The 24,214-nt window shown below is 31.0% G+C and overlaps 1 protein-coding gene and 1 long non-coding RNA gene across 2 annotated transcripts in view; one reads left to right on the forward strand and one right to left on the reverse strand.

Moving 5' to 3' along the window:
* The window catches only part of LOC133837668 (endothelin-converting enzyme 1-like), a 113,552-nt gene that overhangs the window by 42,490 nt on the left and 46,848 nt on the right, over nucleotides 1-24,214 (reverse strand). The window lies entirely within an intron of this gene.
* Nucleotides 19,392-20,588, forward strand: LOC133838286 (uncharacterized). Its single transcript, XR_009893921.1, has 2 exons — nucleotides 19,392-19,658; nucleotides 19,736-20,588. It is a non-coding gene; the product is annotated as an uncharacterized LOC133838286 (long non-coding RNA).

Raw genomic sequence — 24,214 nt, forward strand, 5'->3', positions numbered from 1 at the left:
AGACTTTATATTCAGAAAAATGAAATTCTATTGTGTATTACTTCTCCTTGCTGTCAATCTTTTCAAAGGAAAAGCACCGGCCGACATCATAGAGTAAAAACCTCTTTAAAGAAATTCTTACATATAAAATACATATGTACGTAAATTACACTTGTTAAATTATTATCTAAAGATGACAAATAAAGTGCAAGTTTTCAATTAATCTATATAAGAATCTTTTCGTATTTCAGTAAAATTACTCAACTTCCGCATTTTATGTTTTTTATGTGATTAAATATTATTGTTATTTTAAATTTTTTTTTTTTTCTGTTTTACTTCATATCCACTTTTTGTAATGCAATTATGAAAAATTGGATCTACACCGCGCTTACTTATCTAACATGTTATGCATGCAATTGAATTAGTGAATATAATAAAATAACCATAATCTCAATTTCATTCGGTGTGCATTCCATTTGTTTACTATATAAACCACGCAAACACCTCAGGCTTTATATTCAGAAAAATGAAATTCTATTGTGTATTACTTCTCCTTGCTGTCAATCTTTTCAAAGGAAAAGCACCGGCCGACATCATAGAGTAAAAACCTCTTTAAAGAAATTCTTACATATAAAATACATATGTACGTAAATTACACTTGTTAAATTATTATCTAAAGATGACAAATAAAGTGCAAGTTTTCAATTAATCTATATAAGAATCTTTTCGTATTTCAGTAAAATTACTCAACTTCCGCATTTTATGTTTTTTATGTGATTAAATATTATTGTTATTTTAAATTAATTTTTTCTATTTTACATCATATCCACCGTTGGTAATGCAATTATGAAAAATTTGATCTGCACCGCGTTTAGTTATCTAACATGTTATGCATGTAATTGAATTAGTGAATATAATAAAATTAACCATAACAAATCTCCAATTTCATTCGATGTGCATTCCATTTGTTTACTATATAAACCACGCAAACACCTCAGGCTTTATATTCAGAAAAATGAAATTCATTGTGTATTACTTCTCCTTGCTGTCAATCTTTTCAAAGGAAAAGCACCGGCCGACATCATAGAGTAAAACCTCTTTAAAGAAATTCTTATATAAAAATACATATGTACGTAAATTACACTTGTTAAATTATTATCTAAAGATGACAAATAAAGTGCAAGTTTTCAATTAATCTATATAAGAATCTTTTCGTATTTCAGTAAAATTACTCAACTTCCGCATTTTATGTTTTTTATGTGATTAAATATTATTGTTATTTTAAATTAATTTTTTCTATTTTACATCATATCCACCGTTGGTAATGCAATTATGAAAAATTTGATCTGCACCGCGTTTAGTTATCTAACATGTTATGCATGTAATTGAATTAGTGAATATAATAAAATTAACCATAACAAATCTCCAATTTCATTCGATGTGCATTCCATTTGTTTACTATATAAACTACGCAAACACCTCAGACTTTATATTCAGTAAAATGAAATTCTATTGTGGACTAATTCTCCTTGCTAGCATTATTTGCAATTTCAATGTAATGCTACGAAGAGCACAAGCGGAAATTAAGGAGTAAAAACTCCTTTAAAGATTTGTGATCTATTTAACTTATATAATATTTTTGAATCGCATAAATAAAGTTGTTTGATTAATATTATATTTTTAATGTAACTTCAGACTTGCGTTTAATAAAATAAAGAAAATAATGTGTTCAGCAATGTCAAATCTTGAAAATAATTTACTTGATACGCAATTAGAATCATTTATAAGAACTAGATTCACACTTTAGCCAAATTAAAAACGCCTACATTCTTTGGCTGACAATATTGTATATATTGCACTCTATAATATATCTTGAATGTAGTACCACATCTACATACCAAATATACAATTTGACATGTTTTTAGTATATATTGTTTTGGTATTTTTGAGAATATTACCGCAATGTTTTGCCTTTACTCAAAATGGGTAGCGGGTAGTTGAGGACACTCGACTGTAGCTTTCTTAATTGTTGTCCGCTTCGTATAACGTTGATTTTAACTTTTCTAAGAAGGAAGCAACAATTCGCTTTATTATTGTGCTTTAGCTTTAACTTTTAAGTAATTATGATCTACACAGCGAAACATACATTGATATTAACAAATTTTTGCTCTATTTAGCTTCTATTTACATTTGTATGATTTCTTGAAAATGGTTATAGTTTTCAAGCTGTAATGTATGAAATGGTTGCAATTATGATAAATCTTATTATGATCAAACTTACTGATTTAACAACGCAAAAAAAATAGAAAAGTAAAAGACCTTCAGTCAATATGCATGTAATTGAATTACTGAATATATGTTAATAAAATTAACCACAACAAATCTCTAATTTCATTCGATGTGCATTCCATTTGTATACTATATAAGCCCACCAAAAAGCTTAGACTTTATATTCAGTAAAATGACATTCAATTGTGGACTAATTCTCCTTGCTAGCATTATTTGCTATTACAATTATATATATCTTAAAGCACCAGCTGATGTTAAAGAATAAAAATGAATACAAATTCTTGATGTATTTAACTTCAAACTAAATTGAAGAAAATAATAAAATCAGTTATATCAAACCTTGAGTTTTATTTTATTTGATTCCGATTTATATTTATATATATATAACGCAAGAGTGTCAAACTGTGGAATTAGTAAAATAAGTAAAAATACTTTTTTAGGACTACTTATTATTGCTATTATCTTAGCTGGAGTCTATCAGCAAGACTATCTGGGAAATAGCTCTCAAATTAAAATATAGGATATATTATTATTATTATATTATTATATTATTATTATATTTCGATAAATAATAGTTTTTTTTTTTGCAAAAATCAAGCTCATTATAAAGCATGAATACATTTTTCGGAATTTAGTTGATATGGCAACTAAGTTTGCAGTTGTTTTAGATTGTTTCTTTAGTATAGCAATTTTGTAAACAACTGTTATTCTCCCGCATTTGATTTGTTTTCATTTATTTACAATTCTAAAAACGCAACTCTAGTTTTGTTTTCGAACATTTTGAGAATAATACGTTTTATTTATATTATTCTAAAATCTTATTTTTCAACAGATTAACTGATTTGAAAGTAGTTTTAGTTTAATAAACAATCTTATACAATTAAACTTAATAAAATTCTGATGAATTTAGACTGTTTATTCTTTCCATAGAGGTTTCCATGCAAACATTTAACATTACTTATTTGAACTTGACAAATGAGATAAGTGCTACGCTATTATCATTATATTTAGAGCCCAACTTTTCGGTCAGCTTTTCAATTGACAGAATAAAAGTATCCAAGTGCAATTCAAGATAAGACAAGCCGAATTAATTGCATTGATAAGATGGAGAAAGATGGCAAATCGAACTAAAACTTCAGCTGTGGAGGAAATTGCTATCTTATCAAGGACCACTCCACGAGTTGATAAGTGAAGTCATGTCTCTGAAAACTACACGTCATCGATTGGAGTCCGCCATGATTCTACAGTTTTATCGCGAATTGCACACGGCTTTGCTAGACAGTTCCGGATGTGTGGAAAGTCCATGTTTTGTGAATCCATCTTGTCGTCTGACTAAGACGAAGACTCAACTTTACGTAATAATGCACACTTGGGGTCTTATCGCAGAGCTCTCGCTCTCTCTCTCTCTCTTTTTTCCTCTCTATCTCTGTCTTTATACCAGCTGTGACTATTCGCTGACGTGTTTCAATCGCAAACTACGTCGGAGCGCAGTTTTCTTATCATCAATGTGAATGCAATAAACATTTTTGTTGAAATAAAATTATAGAACAGCATCTCACAAATATTTGTGAAAACCTTCGAAAGTCTCCTGTTTTGTTGTTTTTAATATGGCATTCGGACACGCAGCAGATACATTTATCAATTAGTGACGGCCATTCAATGAGGATTTGATGCGTCGTCTGCGGTCGAATTGCACGTCAATTTGGCATTATTTGTGTCGGTTGAGAGACCATCAAAATCTTGGTAATAAACGCGTGTTATGCTGTAATTAGAATATGACAAGCAAACCAAAAACTGAGTCCGAGACTGTAATCATAAATGGCAATAGCATCATAACAGTTAAGAGTGCGATTATGATACAATACACAAGACACATATGGGAACTGAAATCTTTGGGTGCGTGCACTGGTCATTAAATATTAATCCACTTAATATTAATTGCGCTGATTTTAGGGCAAAAAGAAACAAGTTTGTATGTGGTCATAATAACATAAGCTGCCAGGGTTCACAATATAATTGCGGTCATTTCCAGTGCATTTGCCGTTATAGTGAGGGTTGTCTTTAATGGGAGGTCCTTCAAGGCATAAATTGAGCACAACACATCCCATTCTATGTCTAATTGTTTGGCCATAAGCCAGCGCACAAATTGCGTGTCCTAAACCCTTTTTAACTACCGCACATGGTCCACAGCCATAAAGGTGCTGCCTGCTCGGAGAAATTCTCTTCCATTAATTTATGCATTTTAATAAACGCGCCAAGCAATTACTAATCTAGAATACTACATACATTTTTTTGGGGTATGCCAACTATAAAACTATTTCGATTTTGTCTGCTCCCAGTGCCGCCAGCTGTTGTCAAAGGATTCGCCTTTAGTTGCTGTCGTTGTTGTTGTTGTTGTTTTTCCATTATTATTTTTGGCATGCAGACAAAGAGCTCATATCAGTTGATAAGAGTGTGAGTGTGTGTGTGCCATATGCAAAATAGCAATTTAATTTCGTTTTATTGCAATGCCATTTACAGTCACTGTAAAGCAGCTGTGTCGTCATCTCCCCCCACTTCTTGAATGCAATAAATAATCTATTCTGCTCTTTCAATGAAAACTTTAATGAATTGTCCAATGATTTGCAGTTTGGCAACTAAAGAAGTTATAAGAAATGTTACCTTGATATATCTTTTTATATAACTGGCACAACTATCACAAATGAAATTATTTGGGAATTAACAAAATTAAATTAACCATGCAATATCTAATTTATAATTCGATGTGCATTTGATTTGTTTTTAAACAACGCAAAAACCTCAGCTAATGTATTGCAGAAAATTAAATTATTTTATGGACTTTACTTCGTTACTGCCACTATTTTGTCAGCATACAATTACACTCAAAATATATACCATAGAGTACAAAATTGTACCAGATTGCCAACCAAAGCAACTAAAACTCGTCACAAGGAGTTCACTTTTGCCAAATTAGATTGTTTGATCGCAACCAGGAATCATAACGAAAAAATTTAGCTTTTTCTCTTCTAGTCTCTGAGATCTTCATAGGAAATGACTCCTTCCGAGTAGTAATTATTGAAATGACAAAACAAGAATACATCATTTCTATTCAAGATTTTTACGTTCTCTAAAACGAATCAATATTATTTGAAGATCTTCTTTAATTGATCACTAAATGATTGTACAGCAATCGTAGTTTTTTTCAATTCCGAAAATTATTTTGTTACCAAATTATTTGTTTTTTATTTCGTTAATATTGTGATATAATGTTATTGGTATATCTAATTACGTCATTAATTCTTTAATTCTTTAATATATATGTAAAGTTTTTTTTATTGACGAAGTAAGCTGTCAAAGCATATTAATGATATTACCTAAGTAGACAAAAAAGGGTTTTTCGTTAACCATGCTAAATCTGTAATTTAATTTGGTATGCTTTGAATTGTTATATAAATAGAGCAAAAAACCTCAAACTCTACATTCAGTACAATGAAATTATTATGTGGACTACTCCTCGTTATTGCCATTATTGGCACTGTCTCAGCAGGTTTTTTGAATGACCAGGCACCAGGTGATATTAGGGAATAAAAACCTCTTCAACGAAATCATTAAATATAATATAAGTTTTGTAAACAACAACTATTGTGGCAAAATAAAGTTCTTGTAAAAGATCGACTGGAAAGTGTTTCAATTAAATTAGTCCTTATCCAAGAAAATAAAAAACAAAACTTTGTGATCGAGAAGCTTAGTTACATATATATCTACTTCTGACAAAGTTATTGCGCGCTTCCTCTCTATGGATAACCAGTATATCCATATGTTACAAAACAAGAATACAACATATCAGTTACGTTTTACGTTCTCAAAAACTAAACGATATTATTTTAAATCTCTCATTGCATGAGCTAATTATTATAATTGATCGCTATGAAAGATTCTTCATTTAGTACATCAATCTTAGTTTTTTTTTAACATGTAACACATAAAATTATTAATGTCAATCTGTACTTTAATTCGAGGTGTATTCGATTCCTAAATAAACAACTCAAAGACACCAAACTTTGTATACAATATTATTATATTATTATATACAATATATATTATTATATACAATATGATAATAAAGCCTCATTTAATATAATATTTGCAAATCAGAAATGTTCAATTAATTCAACGAATTCTGTTTTCATTAATTGTGTTTGGTAATGTAATTAGTTATTGATGTTGTTTTGAATTTATGCCTATTTTTCTTTGTCAATTAGTTTATTTTCTTCAATTTTTAGCATTGAGGCTTAGTCTTCGTAGTTAGCTATTACAAAATAGAAATTCATTTCAAAAATAGTAAATTGATTCGAATTTAGTTGATTAAATATGTAAGTAAGTAATCAATCTGCAAATTTATATTGACATATTGCGGATCTCAGCAATTTGTGCGTATTAGACCGATTTGCATAGTCTTTGAAATCGATACTCGACTGGTAACAACAGTCTTGGCCAATGTGGAACAACAATCCATGGGGATTGAACGATAAGAGTGAGCAATCGAATCAATTACGAGTACGAATATAATCTGGAAAAACAACCTAATGGATTGGCAAAGTGCGCGCGATAAGCAAGCCATAGATAAGAGCCTAAAGAGCCCAAATGCGTTTTGCCTTTTGTTATTTTTATTATTGTTTTTTTTTTGCTTTCGTTTTTGCATTAATAACATGTTTGGCAAACAAAATATCGAAGCGGTTGTCGGATTTGCAACCTGAACCCAACCCAGGGAGATATTTAATTCCACCCCGAATAGGCACAGCTGCCTGCAGTCAATTTGAATAAATCCACTTTTCAAGGTCAGTGGGTAAAACAAGTTGCGAAATTTAAGTGCACCCCGATTGCTGAAAACAAAACATTATTCTGTACTGAGTGTAGTAGGCATTCAAATGCCCTGGAAAAAAGCATTTTGATAAAGTTAACTTAAGTTGAAGCTGAAAATAAGTTAGGGTATCGAAAGCGACTTAATTCTAATTACGTTACACAACCAACTTTTATTCAATAAGCAATACAAAAAAATATATTTAAAAAAAATTGATTTCTTAAATTTGTTAAAAATACGAAGCGTATAAAATTCACAATTTAATGCGATGCGCTTTCGATTCCTATAAAAAGATTTCAGAAACCTTAGAATGTGTAGTCAGTAAAATGAAATTCTTTTGTGGACTAATCCTCGTTATTGCCATTGCCATTGGCAGCGCCTCAGCTGGAGGCATTAACAAAAAAGCACCGGGTGATATTAATAAATAAAAGCCCGTTTAACATATCTAAAAACGACACAATAGTGTGCTTTCAATAAAATGCGAATTTAAAAAAAAAATATATATATTAAAAGCAATATTAAAAATCTTATTGTCAGAAATAACTAGTTCTAAAAAAAATGGAAGTCGGAGACCTTCTGACCTATGAGTAGCGGGTATAACTACTTATATTATTAAAAACAAGAAGACTCCACTTTAGTTGAAGATTTTTACGTTCTTTAAAAGGAATCTATATTATTTATAGTTCCTCTTTAATCGATATCTAAGTGATTGTACAGCAATCATAGTTTTTTCAATTCCGAAAATTATTTTATTACCGAATTTATTTGTTTTTAATTTCGTTGAAATTGTGACTTGAAGTCATTGGTATATCTAATCAACTCGTTATTTCATTGTAAAATTCATAGTTTAACTTTTTTTTAATAAAAAATGAGATCCCCTGCCCATGGGTCGGGTGGTAACATAAAACTCAAAAAAAAAAAGTAAATAAATAAAAAATGAGATTTTTGGGACGAAGTAAGCTATCAAAGCACCATGATGAAATATACAAAACAATAGAGTTTGTCTTTAACCTTGTTAAATCTGTAATTTAATTCGATATGCTAAGAGGTCTTATATAAATAGAAATAATCTATTAAAACACCTTGAAGAAAAAGACAAAAAAAAAGGAGTTTTTCATTAACTATGTTTATTATGTAATTTAGTTCGATATGCTCTGAATTCGTATATAAAAGTAAGAAAAACCTCTGAATTCACATTCAGTAAAATGAAAATATATTGTGGACTACTCCTCGTTATTGCCATTATTGGCACTGCCTCAGCTGGATGCTTTACTGGAAAAGCACCGGGTGATATTAAAGAATAAAAACCTCTTTATAGATTTAAAAATGAGACAATAGTGTGCTTTCAATAAATGCGTATTTAAAAATAAAAAAAATATATTTTAAAAGCAGTATTCAAAATCTTATTGTCAGAAATAGCTAGTTCTCAAAAAAAAAAAAATAAATAAATAAAATGGAGGTCGGAGATAAATCTTCCTTATTATTAAAAACAAGAATACATAATTTCAGTATAAGATTTTACGTTCTTTAAAAGGAATCGATATTATTTGAAGATTCTCTTTATTCGACATCTAAATGATTGTACAGCAATTCATAGTTTAACTTTTTTTTAATAAAAAAAGAGAATTTTTGGACGAAGTAAGCTATCAAAGCACCTTGATGAAAAAGACAAAAAAAAATGGAGTTTTTCTTTAACCTTGATAAATCTGTAATTTAATTTGAGACGCTCAGATATTGAAATAATCTTTTAAAACACCTTGATGAAAAAGACAAAAAAAAACAGGTTTTTCTTAAACCGTGCTTAATATGTAATTTATGTTAGTTCGATATGCTCTGAATTTGTATATAAAAGTAAGCAAAAACCTCAGAATTCACATTTAGTAAAATGAAATTATTGTGTGGACTACTCCTCGTTATTGCCATTCTTGGCAGCGCCTCAGCTGGAGGCAACATCTATAATGCACCGAGTGATATTAAAGAATAAAAACCTCTTTAAAGATATCTAAAAATTACACAATAGTGTGCTTTCAATAAAATGCGTATTTTAAAATGAAGAAATGTATATTTTAAAAGCAATAATAAAAATCTTATTTTGAGAAACAAGTAAAAAAATAAAAAATAAAAATAATAATGAATTTCAATTTCAAAACAATCTTATGATTACAATTTCAACTTCATTGCCAGGTAAATCTAAGTGTAATCTTATTTGGTCTACCCTATGCGTATTTTAAAGGGTATCGAAAGCAACCCCGCACAAACAGGACACATGGGGTTGCGATTGTTTTGTTGCTGTTGCTTAGCTTCTTCTAGCGGAAATGGTCAAAAGAATGACATGTGGCCAAGCCATGCTGGCAAAATTTGCATACGCACATTGGCATTGGCAAATTGCAGAAGGGGGAGAGGAGTAGAGACAGCAACAGGAGCAGAAGCAGCCGCAGGATTTACCCATTGCTGTCAGCTGCTGGTCATGCGTAAGCAACGCACGCGTCGAGCTAAAAAGCTGAACGGCAACTGTACTCACGACACGGATGAGGATGTGGATGTGGTGATGCCTAAGGACTAAGGGCTAAGCATTGCCACTAAGGGTTGGCACTGCACACACTCGAATAATTTGTCTGTTCATATAACTTGCAATGAGCGTAACTTTTGCTGGGCGCACTCAAATATTTATGGCAAATTTTGCTGGGGCACTAAATTAAAATTCAATAAATCATCATTTGCTTTTTTCCCTCATGCACTCTCGCTATCTCTTATTATCCGATTGTCTCTTTCTCTGCGTGTCGCTTGGCTGCTTGGAAAAAGTTGATCGAAATTTCATTAGTGTCTGCGTTTTTGTTTAAGTTTGCCATTTAGTTTTGCAATTATCCCTATGCAATTTGCCGCCATGCTGTGTGCTGTGTGTCCCTCGGCTCCACAAAACTTCAGCTGCAACAGAGAAAGTTTCAATGTGCAATTTTTCCGCTTGTTTACCACGTTCAAATTTTCGATAACATTTTCTTTTTCTCTTTTTTACTGCAGTTTTAGAGAATACTGAAACTAAGGTCAAAGCAGTTTGGTAGTAAGAAATCTTACAATCCGAAATAAGTGCTTTAATTATCAGTAATTAATAAAATATAAACATATTATTGTAAAGGCTTATAAAAACATAAAAAAATAAATACTTAATTTTTGCATAAATTATAAATAAAATACTTTGTAATTCATTTTTAGTTTCTTGATTCATATTAATATATTTATATAACAGCATGAAATTAATAATTAATCAAGCAAAAGAAAAACATTGTATTTTAATTGCAAATTAATAATTAATAGCAAACATCTTAGGATCTTATGTAACATATGTATATTGCGAATCTTGACTTGATTAAAACAAAAATTTTAATTTCATTACATGCTCCTCGACTTAAAGTCTCTGAAATTACTTAAAAAACAGTTCAGATGTCAATCGAACAACTTTATTTATGCGATACAAACATATTTAAATTGAAATTAAATAGGTTATGCACTTCTTAAATCTATAAAGAGGTTTTTATTCTTTAATATCACCCGGTGCTTTTCCAGTAAAGCATCCAGCTGAGGCAGTGCCAATAATGGCAATAACGAGGAGTAGTCCACAATATATTTTCATTTTACTGAATGTGAATTCAGAGGTTTTTCTTACTTTTATATACGAATTCAGAGCATATCGAACTAAATTACATAATAAACATAGTTAATGAAAAACTCCTTTTTTTTTTTGTCTTTTTCTTCAAGGTGTTTTAATAGATTATTTCTATTTATATAAGACCTCTTAGCATATCGAATTAAATTACAGATTTAACAAGGTTAAAGACAAACTCTATTGTTTTGTATATTTCATCATGGTGCTTTGATAGCTTACTTCGTCCCAAAAATCTCATTTTTTATTTATTTATTTTTTTTTTGAGTTTTAAGATACCTCCCGACCCATGGGCAGGGGATCTCATTTTTTATTAAAAAAAAGTTAAACTATGAATTTTACAATGAAATAACGAGTTGATTAGATATACCAATGACTTCAAGTCACAATTTGAACGAAATTAAAAACAAATAAATTCGGTAATAAAATAATTTTCGGAATTGAAAAAAACTATGATTGCTGTACAATCACTTAGATATCGATTAAAGAGGAACTATAAATAATATAGATTCCTTTTAAAGAACGTAAAAATCTTCAACTAAAGTGGAGTCTTCTTGTTTTTAATAATATAAGTAGTTATACCCGCTACTCATAGGTCAGAAGGTCTCCGACTTCCATTTTTTTATCAACTGAATCGAGAACTAGTTATTTCTGACAATAAGATTTTTAATATTGCTTTTAATATATATATATTTTTTTATAAATTCGCATTTTATTGAAAGCACACTATTGTGTCGTTTTTAGATATGTTAAACGGGCTTTTATTCATTAATATCACCCGGTGCTTTTTTGTTAATGCCTCCAGCTGAGGCGCTGCCAATAATGGCAATAACGAGGATTAGTCCACAAAAGAATTTCATTTTACTGACTACACATTCTAAGGTTTCTGAAATCTTTTTTTTACAATTATATAAATATTATATATGCATAACGACACACTTCGTATTGTACATTTTACTAAATCGATCTAATACGCACTAATTTCTGAGCTCCGCAATATGTCAATATGAATATGCAGATTGATGGCAAATTAACAAGAAATTGAATGATGCTGTACACTTTTTACTTACATACCATTCAATAGGTAAATTCGAATCGATTTACTTTTTTCGAGATGAATTTGTGTTTTGTAATACCAAACTACAGAAAAAGACTAAGTCTCGATGCTACAAATTATAGGAAATAAACTATTTGACATAGAAAAACATTGGCATGGTTAATTTAATTATTTTCTTTAATTTTATTACATGCACGTCGACTTAAAGTCTCAGAAATTAGCTTTATAAAAAAACAGTTCAGATGTCAATCAAACAACATATTTAAATAGAAATTAAATACATCTTAAACTTCTTGAATACATATATTTCTTTATATATGTTACTCTTTGATATCACCCGGCGCTCGTCTTGGCATAAAGTTAGAATGGGCAATAATTGCAGCAAGAAGAAGTAATTTACAATAGAATTTCATTTTAACGCATGTAACATAAGATATGACGTTTTTGCGTCGTTTTTATAGCAAAAGAATGGAATGCACAACAAATAAGATTAGAGATGTGAGATTTGGTATGAATATTTTCATTATATTCTCTAATTAAATTATCATACATATCAACTGAATCGATCAGTAAGATTGGTTGGTTTGTTGGTTTATCATAATTCTTAGCATTTCATACATTGTCTAAAAAATTTTATCTTACATGCAATTTGTTTGCCATTCTAAGAAATAATTTAATATGACTTACAAATGCTATATAATCATATTGTATATACTTATATAATAATTCTGTATATAAAGTTTGGTGTTTTTTCGTTTTTTATATAGGAATTGACTGCATATCGAAATAAAATACAGTTTAACATGGATAATTTCATTAGGTAAAATATTTGTATTACATTGTTGAAGAAACTACGATTGCTGTACCAAATGAAGAATCTTTCATAGCGATCAATTATAATAATTAGCACATAGAATGTTGTATTCATGATTTGTAACCTAGGCAGCTATACCGCTTATCCAGAGAGAAATGGCATTTTATAACTTTGTAAGAACTAAAAATATTGTATACGTGTGTAACACCCATAAGGAAGTCACAAAGTTTTTTATTTGTTTTTTATTTTCTTGGATAAAGACTAATTGTAATTTATTTTTTATTTTACAGTCGATCTTTTACATGATAGTTGTTGTTTACACATTTATTTAAGGATTTCTGTACAGAGGTGTTTATTCCTTAATATCACCTGGTGCCATTCCCTTCCATTTAACTGATGCAGTGCCAATAATGGCAATAAGGAGGAGTAGTCCACAATTCAGAGCGTATCGTATAGAAAAACACTTATTTATATATATAAGAATTCTGAGCGTATCGAATTAAATTACAGATTTAGCATGGTTAAAGAAAAACACTTTTTTGTCTTTTTCATCAAGGTGTTTTGAAAGCTTACTTCCTCAATAAAAATCACGTTTTTTATTAAAAAAAAAAAGTTTAACTATGAATTTTCCAAAAAAGTAACGAGTTAATTATATATACCAATGACTTCATATCACAATATCAACGAAATTAAAAGCAAATCAATCCTGTAATAAAATAATTTTCGGAATTGAAAAACTACGATTGCTGTACAATTATTTAGATGTCGATTAAAGAGAAGCTTCAAATAATATAGATTCCCTTTAAAGAACGTAAAAATCTTCAACTGAAATGATGTATTATTGGTTTTAATAATATAAGTAGCTATACCCGCTACTCATAGGTCAGAAGGAGATATCTCCGACCACAATTTTTTTTTTTTTAAGAACATGTTATTTCTGACAATAAGATATGAATATTGCTTTTAAAAAATATATATTTTTTTTTTAAATACGCATTTTATTGAAAGCACACTATTGTGTCATTTTTAGATATGTTAAACAGGCTTTTATTCATTAATATCACCCGGTGCTTTTTTGTCACCGCTTCCAGCTGAGGCGCTGCCAATAATGGCAATAATAAGGAGAAGTCCACAATACAATTTCATTTTACTGAATATACAGTCTAAGGTTTGTGAAATCTTTTTATAGGACTCGAAAGCGCATCGTATTAAATTATGAATTTTATTCGCCTCGTATTTTTAACAATTATATAAATATATGCATAACGACAGACTTCGTAATGTACATTTTACTAAATCGATCTAATACGCACAAATTGCTGAGATCCGCTACATGTCAATAAGAATATGCAGATTGATGGCAAATTAAGAAGAAATGGAATGATGCTGTACATTTTTTACTTACATGTTTAACCAGGTAAATTCCGATCGATTTTCTTTTTTTCAAGATGAATTTCTATTTTGTAATAGCTAACTACAGAAAAAGACTAAGTCTTGTGTTAAAAATTGAAGAAAATAAGCTATATGACAAAGAACAAGTAAGAAAGCTACAGCCGAGAATGCTTGACTGTGAGATACACGCTACCCATTTTGAATTAACCCTTTCGGGACTACTGGGACAATACGTCTTAAAATTTTTCATTGCATACTGGGAAAATACGTCGCAACATTTTTCATTGCATCGTATTTTCTACAATTTTAATGCTAGAGCACTTGTGAAATATCCCAAACACAGTTTTAAGTGTCTATTTCATAATGTAAACAAAAAAGTAACGGTGAATATCTTCGGATTGGGATTATATGTCCCAGGATAAAAGGACGAATTCAGGATTTCCAAGTATGCAGTACATAATTATTTTTAGTCATCTTTCAGAATCTGAAAAAGGATTTTCTCTAACTATCTTGGTTTTCGAAATAAAACCCCGTCCCGAAAGGGTTAAATCAAAATATTGCGGTATTATTTTCAAAATATATGTATATCTAGCTTTAAAATTACGCTTGTTATTCGATTTGATTTGCGGGGGCGGAAGTGGGCGTGACAAAAATTTTAAACTATCTTGATCTGCGTGCAAAGTTTGCACTGCAAACATAACAAATGCTGTCGAAAAATGATAGCTCTATCTCTTATAGTCTCTTAGATCCAGTGTTTCATACAGACAGACGGACATGGCTAGATCGTCTCGGCTGTTGATGCTGATCAAGAATATATATACTTTATAGGGTCGGAGATGCCTCCTTCTACCTCTTATATACATTTCCTGCCGGCACACAGTTATAATACCCTTCTACCCTATCGGAAGCGGGTATAAAAATTGCAAAAATATATTTGTTTCTAGTAAAGATTAGACAAATAATATAAAAAAAAATAACTCTTAAGATTAAGAATATTATGGGTATACAAATTAATCGAATATACAGTAGAATCAGGTTATAACGACTCCACTTATAGTGTCCGACCGGTCATTACGACGAAAAGTCGATGGCTTGGTTGGTCCCCATACAACCTTATATGAAAGGGCCTCCGCTTAGAACGTCTCCGCTTTTGGCAACTAACCGCTTATACCGACGAAATTTTTTTACAATTCAACCGGATATTGCGACGAAAAAAAAAAATCAGCGAAATAATGCCAACAAATTTAAGCATCAAACGACGCGGTTAGAAATGTATGTATTTAACAGTGATCGGCACTCTTGCTTGTGTGCGTAGGTGCGACAGGAAGGTTCTTATATTCTCACTACTCTCTGTTAGTTTTAGCTGACGCCTTAGCTTATGCTAAGGAACATGCAGGTATACGATTTATTATGGAAAAACGATGACATTAAATAAAATTTATAAATTTTTTTTGTTTTGTTTAAAAATTAATAAAAAACAAAACAAAACAAAAATTGGTTTTGCTCCTTTCGGATAGTGCGTCTTCCGGGTATAACGACGTAAAATTGTCGGTCCCATGAAAGTCGCTATAACTGGAATCTACTGTATTTAAAAATACTAGTTGCAAATAAGTTTCAATCCAACATATATATATTAAAAGTACATTTAGTTATTTGATTTTCAATCTCAACAAATGTCCGATATACAAAATTAAATAATCTACAGATAAAGGATTAATACTATTTAATCCGCTAAATAAATTATTTATGGTATTTATGTAATATTCATAATTAAATTGTACATGCATTCATATCTTATATAAGAACAAACTGAAAAATTTAAAAAAAAATCTAATTTTGCTATGGTAGTTCATATTTGCATGCAATTTTTCGCGATTCGATTCCAATCATGCCATTAGTTAATAGACTGAGTAAATCAAATATAATATGCTAAGTTATTTAAAATGTATAACAAATTCATAAGCCTTAGAAAATCAAAAATTAATCCTATTATAATTTAAATGTATAACGAATTCATAACTTAATGCGTTAAGTATAAAAAGTATATAAGAAATACGAAATCCCGGCATTGTATATTCAGCAAAATGAACTTCGCTTGGGGACTATTTTTCATAATTGGAGCTGCCGTGGCAGGAACGAAGGATCACTTAGCCCCCGCTGATATTCTTGAATAAGTAGATCCACTAATGGAATCGTAGCATATTAACTTTGTTATATGCAAATATGAGAATATCGAAATAAAAAATTCTACAAAAATGTCCGTTATTCGATTTTTTTGATTTGCTGGGGCGGAAGTGGGCGTGGGAAAAATTTGAAACAAACTTGATCTGCGTGCAAACATAACAAATGCTGTTGAAAAATTATAGCTCTATCTCTTATAGTCTCTGGGATCCAGTGTTTCATACAGACATACGGACAGACGGACATGGCTAGAAGGTCTCGGCTATTGATGCTGATCATGAATATATATACTTTATAGGGTCGGACATTCCTCCTTCTACCTGTTACATACATTTCCTGCCGGCACAAAGTTATAATACCCTTCTACCCTATGGGTAGCGGGTATAATAAACTACTGCCAGCATTTATTATTCATCCATTTATAAATTGTACTACTGACAACTCATTAGAATAATTAAAATAGATTTAACTTACAATTAATAGGGTTAGCGAATAGTGTGAGAAAACGCAATTCTGCAGTATAAAATTATTTCGAATACATAATTTAGTTGAATGTAATGTAGCTTTAATCTGTGATGAGCTGCAATTTATGGCGTGGCGAACTCAAACTCAATTTTTGGTGGCTGCTAATTAATTTTTGCGTGTCACCAACGACTCTGACGACTTGCAGCTAATTGTTATTGTTTTAACTACCGGCAAGCGACTTCCTCACCCCGCCCTCGCCTATATACTTTATACCTATGAGGTCTCTCAATTTTCGATAGCAGTTTTGTGGTTTCAAATTTGCCAGGAAGTAACCGCAGCAGCATCGAGGCCATTGAACGTGCAACGTGTGTGCAGCAAGGCGAAAATTTGCGCTATAAACATAAAAATTAACGACTGCCACAAGTTGTAAAAGACAAAGGCGAGAGCGAGACTATTTCCCCTCTTCTCACTGCCTTTTCTGGACAACATAAAAATCTGTTTTTATGATGCGACCACACCTCCCAAATTGTGGCGATGTGCCGAGCGAGAGTTGGTTGATTAAAAATCAACAGGAAACCTCCAAATGACCGGAAGTTTTGTGGCATTAGTATTAGTACACACATACACACACACACATACATATATACATATATATTTGTGAATGTGTGTGTAAGTGCAACTCAATCTATGAGGCTGAATGCTTCACTGGCTTCCTTAGTTCCTTTGGCGGAATAAGCGGATTACAGTCGCTTCGCTGCGACAATTGCCGAAAAAAAAAGAAATACAAAAAAAAAATATATATATGTATGCCACAAGGATTGCCGCAGGATTGTTGGCAGCAGGCGTAGGGATGCCGTCGCTGGCCGGGATAAAATAAAGTGGCTGAATGACAGCGCGATTAACTCGCTGTAAGCCATAAACGTTGCAAGTGCAATGCTCCAGCTTCAGCTTCAGACCGCACTAATTTTGTATGCATGAGCTGGAATGAACAGCAATGCGAAAAAAATATAAGTGTCGGAAGGGGAAAACGCCTTAACGTTCATAATGTGCTGCTCCTCTTTATGCTCGCTCTGTGAAGGAGGCACTTAAAAAATCAAGCCAACGCAACCGACCGCACTCCCCAGACACTGGCAACATTTTAATCCATATTTCTTGCCGCCGCCTGGCAGACAATTTCCAAGATAATAGCATTTTTCCCTCCTTTTTTGGATATTGTTCGTCGCAAGTGAGGATTACGATTACCATGCGCCACAAAGTTATACGAACACAGCATCTCTCTGGCTGGATGCAAAATGCAGAATGCAGCTAGAAACGCCCAGACAAATTATTGCAATAGTCGACATCACTTCGCTTGCCATCAGCAATTCACGCGATCTAAGCAATGATGTGGTACAATTGACAATAAATTGGAACATTTTCTTGTACAATGGTAGCTTATCTTGTTAGTAATCACTCAATTACATAATTTATTTATTTATTGTACAACAACAACCTTTTTGCTATCAAATACCTATTCCAAAATATCCTTAATCACAGCTTTAAACTTAAATTTGGTAATTTAACTTTTAATTTTGTAATCCTCACAATTAATATTGTAATGCTAAAGTTGCAAACAGTCGGGTTCAAATGCTCAGTTATTAAAAAATTATGTTTATAAACTATCACACAAAAAAAAAAAAACAAGTATGAAAATTACAATCGAATGTGCTCGATTGTGAGATACCCGCTTCCCATTTTTAATTAAAGCAAAACATAGCGGAATTTTTCTAAAAATATACCAAATTAATAGATCACAAAATACTAAAAATACATCGAAGTTGGTATATCAATTTTCTATCACATTCAAAATATATTATATCAAAATATGACAATATGTTATGTTAACCCAAGCAGCTAAGACTAGACTGCAGCTGCCATTTTTTACTACTCACAATTATTTCTTAAATAATTTCCACAATATATGGTCGAAACCAAATTTTCAGGAATCGTATGTACCACAAATTTAGTCTTAGCTTCAAAATTACGATTGGTATTCGATTTTTTTTTTGACTTGCTGGCGTGTCAGAAATCGTTAAATCGGAACATGTGAATAGAAATCTGGGTTATAACATTTTTTAATAACACATGTTCAATTAATATTTGAAAATTACAAAATAAATTTTTTCCTATTAATGATTATACAAATGTTATAAAAAATAACTCTTAAGATTAAGAATTTTACGTGTATAAAAATTAATTAATATATTTAAAAATTCTCGTTGCAACTAAGTTTCAATCCGACATACATAGTATATATGTATAAAGCACAGCTAGTTATTGATTTGTAATCTCAATAAATGTCCGCTATAGAACAAAATGCCAGTAAATACTACAAATATACTCATAAGTTAAGTACATATATCAACATAGCAACCAGTCCTATGCATAGTGATATCTCTCTTTTGTTGAATAAAATTCCAACTGACGTGGTGCTTAAAATGCCTTAAATATTATTGTAATCAGGCATCAATTTATATTCTTAATAAAGGAGGAGTGGCATTTCCAAGTTTAAACATCTAAAAAACCTACATGTAGTAAACAAATATATTAGGAAAATTAAAGCATGTCAAGTCATTTTAACCAGTCGTAATTGAATTCGTTTAGCTTCTTATATACGTATGTACGTAGTACATGCGCATATATAAAGAAGCTGCAGAACACCACTTGAAATATTAAGCAAAATGAACTTCACGTGGGGACTACTTTTGATTATTGGCGCTGCCTTGGCAGGAAATCCTTTGGACGAGTGGTTGGCACCAAGTGACATTCAAGAATGAGATGAATAATAAAAAAAAAAATTGTAAAAATATGTAAATCTCAAAATATACAACTTACAGAACATTACATTAACTGTATTATATTTAATAATAAAACAAGTAAGAAAGATACCCGCTACCATTTTGAATAAAAGCTAAAAAGCGTGGTATAAATTTTAAAATTTTCTACATTAATATACCGCTTATAATAAACCACATCGCGGTCGTAATTCGATTCGTTTAGCTTTTAACATACGAATGTAGTATATGCTTATATAGTAGAGCCGCAGAACACAACTTTAAATATTAAGCAAGATGAACTTTACTTGGGGACTACTTTTGATTATTGGCGCTGCCTTGGCAGGAACAACTGCCAATTGGATAGCACCAAGTGACATTAAAGAATGAAAATAAATAATATTAATTCATTGTTATATATATGAAATGAAAAGTTTGCAAAATAAAGAGCCTACAAAACATTACATTAATTGTTTTTGAAAAACGTGAACATAACAATATGAATATAAATTAAAAAAAAATACATTACTCATTTTCTTATAAGTAAACGCACTAAATTTAACTCTTTTATTTTTATTGTGTTCTGGACTCTATTCTGAAACTTCTGCAGATATCAACTAAGATTAATTAAAATTCGGAATGTTTTTCTATAGTATTTTATGAATGTCTAGCAATAAGTCTCCACTTTCATGCCGTTGTGTACTGCCCTCTACATACATACTTGTACATATATACGAGTACATACATTTTCTTGTTATATAATATATCGACAAGAAAAGATGTTTCAAAATAAAAGATTGCTAATGTAAATTGAATGACTAGCCGTATCTAATTCATAATTTCATTCGTCAAACCGTAAAAAAGTATATAAGAGACGCGAAATCGGGACTTTGTATATACAGCAAAATGAACTTCTCTTGGGGACTACTTTTGATTATTGGAGCTGCAGTGGCAGGAGTTAATTGGGATTACGATTTGGCCCCCGGTGATATTCAAGAATGAGTCGCATAACTAATGGCAGTCTAATACAAATTTGTTAAATACAAATATGAGCATATCGAAATAAACAGATCATACAATTTTTTTGATTTTTTTTTGCTTTAGATTTTTCTAACGTCTTGAGTAGATTTTTATTAAGTTTGTAGTTATCTGACTATAAATGTTTCTTAAATGTTCTAATACGTGGATGAATCTCGAATTTGGATTTGTTGAAAGTATTTTGTATTACTCGTAATATTATAATTATTCCCTCTACCCATAGGGTAAAAGGGTATTGTAACTTTGTGCCGGCAGGAAATGTACTTAACAGACAAAAGGGGGCATCGTCGACCCCATAAAGTATATATTATATGTTCTTGATCATCGTCAACAGCCGAGACGATCTAGACATGTCCGTTTGTCTGTCTGTCCGTATGAACACCTAGATCTCAGAGACTAATAAAGATTGATTTTTTAACAGCGTTTGTTATGTTGCGCGGAAATCAAGTTTGTTTCAAAGTTTTGCCACGCCCACTTCCGACCTCGCAAATCGACAAAAATCGAATAACAATCTCGAATTTTGGTATATACAATAATACCTATCGGTCTTTGTGCTTCCTGATTTGGTTGCGATCAGATAAAAATTGTCGAAGTTATTACAGAAATACTTTTGTATTGTAGTACCACATCAATATACCAAAAAACCCATTTAACATATTTTTTATTATTTTTGTGGTATATTTTAAGAATTGCACCGTATTATTTTGCTTTAGTCAAAATGGGTAGCGGGTATTACACAGTCGTGTACACTCGACTGTAGCTTTCTTACTTGTTTTGGTTTATTTCAGTATTATTTTAGAATATTCACTATGGTATATTTTAGGAATAATACTGCATTGCTTTCCGAGTATCTCACAGTCAAGCACCCTCCATTTTTACTTATGTATATACATAAATTTCCTTGTTATGAAATATTCCGACAATTAAGAACGCTACATTCGTTATACAAATGAAAAGATGCTTCAAAATAAATGAATGCTAATGTAAATTGAATGACTAAAAATACATCGAAGTTGGTATATCAATTTTAGATCACATTCAAAATATATTATAGAGTACAAAATATGCCAATATGTTAACCAAAGACTAGACTGCAGCTGCCATTTTTTACTACACACAATTATTTCTTAAATAATTTCCACAATACATGGTCGGAACCAAATTTTCAGGAATCGTAAAGACATTTGCTATGATTGTATGTACCAGAAATTTAGTCTTAGCTTCAAAATTACGATTGGTATTCGATTTTTTTATACCCGCTACCCATAGGGTAGAAGGGTATTATAACTTTGTGCCGGCAGGAAATGTATGTAACAGGAAGAAGGAGGCATCTCCGACCCTATAAAGTATATATATTCTTGATCAGCGTCAACAGCCGAGACGATCTAGCCATGTCCGTCTGTCCGTCTGTCAGTCTGTGTGTCTGTATGTCTGTCCGTATGAAACACTGGATCTCAGAGACTATAAGAGATAGAGCTATAATTTTCGACAGCATTTGTTATGTTTGCACGCAAATCAAGTTTGTTTTAAATTTTTGTCACGCCCACTTGCGCTCCCGCAAATCGACAAAAAACGAATAACAATCTCGAATTGTGGTATATACAATAATACCTATAGGTCTTTGTGATTCCTGACTTCGTTGCGATCAGATAAAAATTGTCGAAGTTATTACAGAAATACTTTTGTATGGCCAAAACGCCTATTTACTAGGGGTCTCATTTGCTTTGGCTGACAATCTGGTATATTTGGCTCTCTATAGTATATCTTGAGTGTAGTACCACATCAATATATCCATTTGACATATTTTTTATTATTTTTGTGGTATATTATTTTGGTATATTTTGATAATGGCACCGCAATATTTTGCTTTAGTCAAAATGGGTAGCGGGTATCTCACAGTCATGTACACTCGACTGTAGGTTTCTTACTTGTTTTGGTGTATTTCAGTATTATTTCAGTATATTCATGTTGGTATATTTTAGGAATAATACTGCATTGCTTTCCGAGTATCTCACAGTGAAGCACCCTCCATGATTACATACATATATATATATTATACATTTTCTTGTTATATAATATATTGACAATAAGGAACGCTACATTCGTTATACAAATGAAAAGATGCTTCCAAATAAATGAATGCTAATGTAAATCGTATCTAATTCATAATTTAATTCGTCAAACCGTAAAAAAGTAAATAAGAGACGCGATATGGCGGCCATATACATTCAGCAAAATGAACTTTTATTGGGGACTACTTTTGATGATTGGAGCTGCAGTGGCAGGATTTAATTGGGATTACAATTTGGCCCCCGGTGATATTCAAGAATGAGTCGCAACACTAATGGAAGCCTAATACAAATTTGTTATATACAAACATGAATATATCAAGATAAACATATCATTAAAATTTTATTGTTTTTTTGCTTTAGATTTTTCTAACGTCTTGAGTAGATTTTTAGTAAGTTTGTAGTTATCTGACTATAAATGTTTCTTAAATGTTCTAATACGTGGATGAATCTCGAATTTGGAATTGTTGAAAGTATTTTGTATTACTCGTAATATTATAATTATTCCATCTATCCATAGGGTAAAAGGGTATTGTAACTTTGTGCCGGCAGGAAATTTACTTAACAGACAAAAGGGGGCATCGTCGACCCCATAAAGAATATATTATATATTCTTGATCAGCGTCAACAGCCGAGACGATCTAGACATGTCCGAAATCTATATTTGTATTTATTCGGACGGACAGACAGACAGACCGACAGGCAGATAGAGGACAAGAAGATCTGATCAAGAATATATGTAACATATATACTTTATTTTACAAACTTTATTAATATTCGTATTTTAGTTCAAAGAAACTATGAATGGGAACATGTGAATATGAATCTGGTTTAAAACATTTATCAATGACACATGTTCAATTAATATTATAAATTACAAAATAAATTTTTTCTAATAAAGATTATACAAATTAATATTAATATTATAAAAAATAACTCTTAAGATTAAGAATTTTACGTGTATAAAAATTAATCGAATATATTTAAAAATTCTCTTTGCAACTAACTTTCAATCCGACATACATAATATATATAAAGCACAGCTAGTTATTGCTTTGTAATCTCAAAAAATGTCCCCTATAGAACAGAATGACAGTAAATACTACAAAGATACTCATAAGTTAAGTACATATATCAACATAGCAACCAGTCCTATGCATAGTCAAAATGGTGCTTAAATTGCTTTAAATATTATTGTAATCGGGCATCAATTTATATTCTTAATAAAGGAGGAGTGGTATTTCCAAGTTTAAGCATCTAAAAAACCTACAATTATATTAGGAAAATTAAAGCATGTCAAGTTATTTTAACCAATCGTAATTGAATTCGTTTAGCTTTTTATATATGTATGTATGTATGTAGTACATGCACATATATAAAGGAGCTGCAGAACACCATTTGAAATATTAAGCAAAATGAACTTCACGTGGGGACTACTTTTGATTATTGGCGCTGCCTTGGCAGGAAATCCTTTGGATTCGTGGCTGGCACCAAGTGACATCGAAAAATGAGATGAAAAATAAAAAAAAATTTTTTTTTTAATATGCAAATCGCAAAATATACAACTTATAAAACATTACATAAACTGTATTTTATTT

Source organism: Drosophila sulfurigaster, chromosome 2R (genome assembly GCF_023558435.1).
Source record: "Drosophila sulfurigaster albostrigata strain 15112-1811.04 chromosome 2R, ASM2355843v2, whole genome shotgun sequence".
Classification (NCBI taxonomy): Eukaryota; Metazoa; Arthropoda; class Insecta; order Diptera; family Drosophilidae; genus Drosophila; species Drosophila sulfurigaster.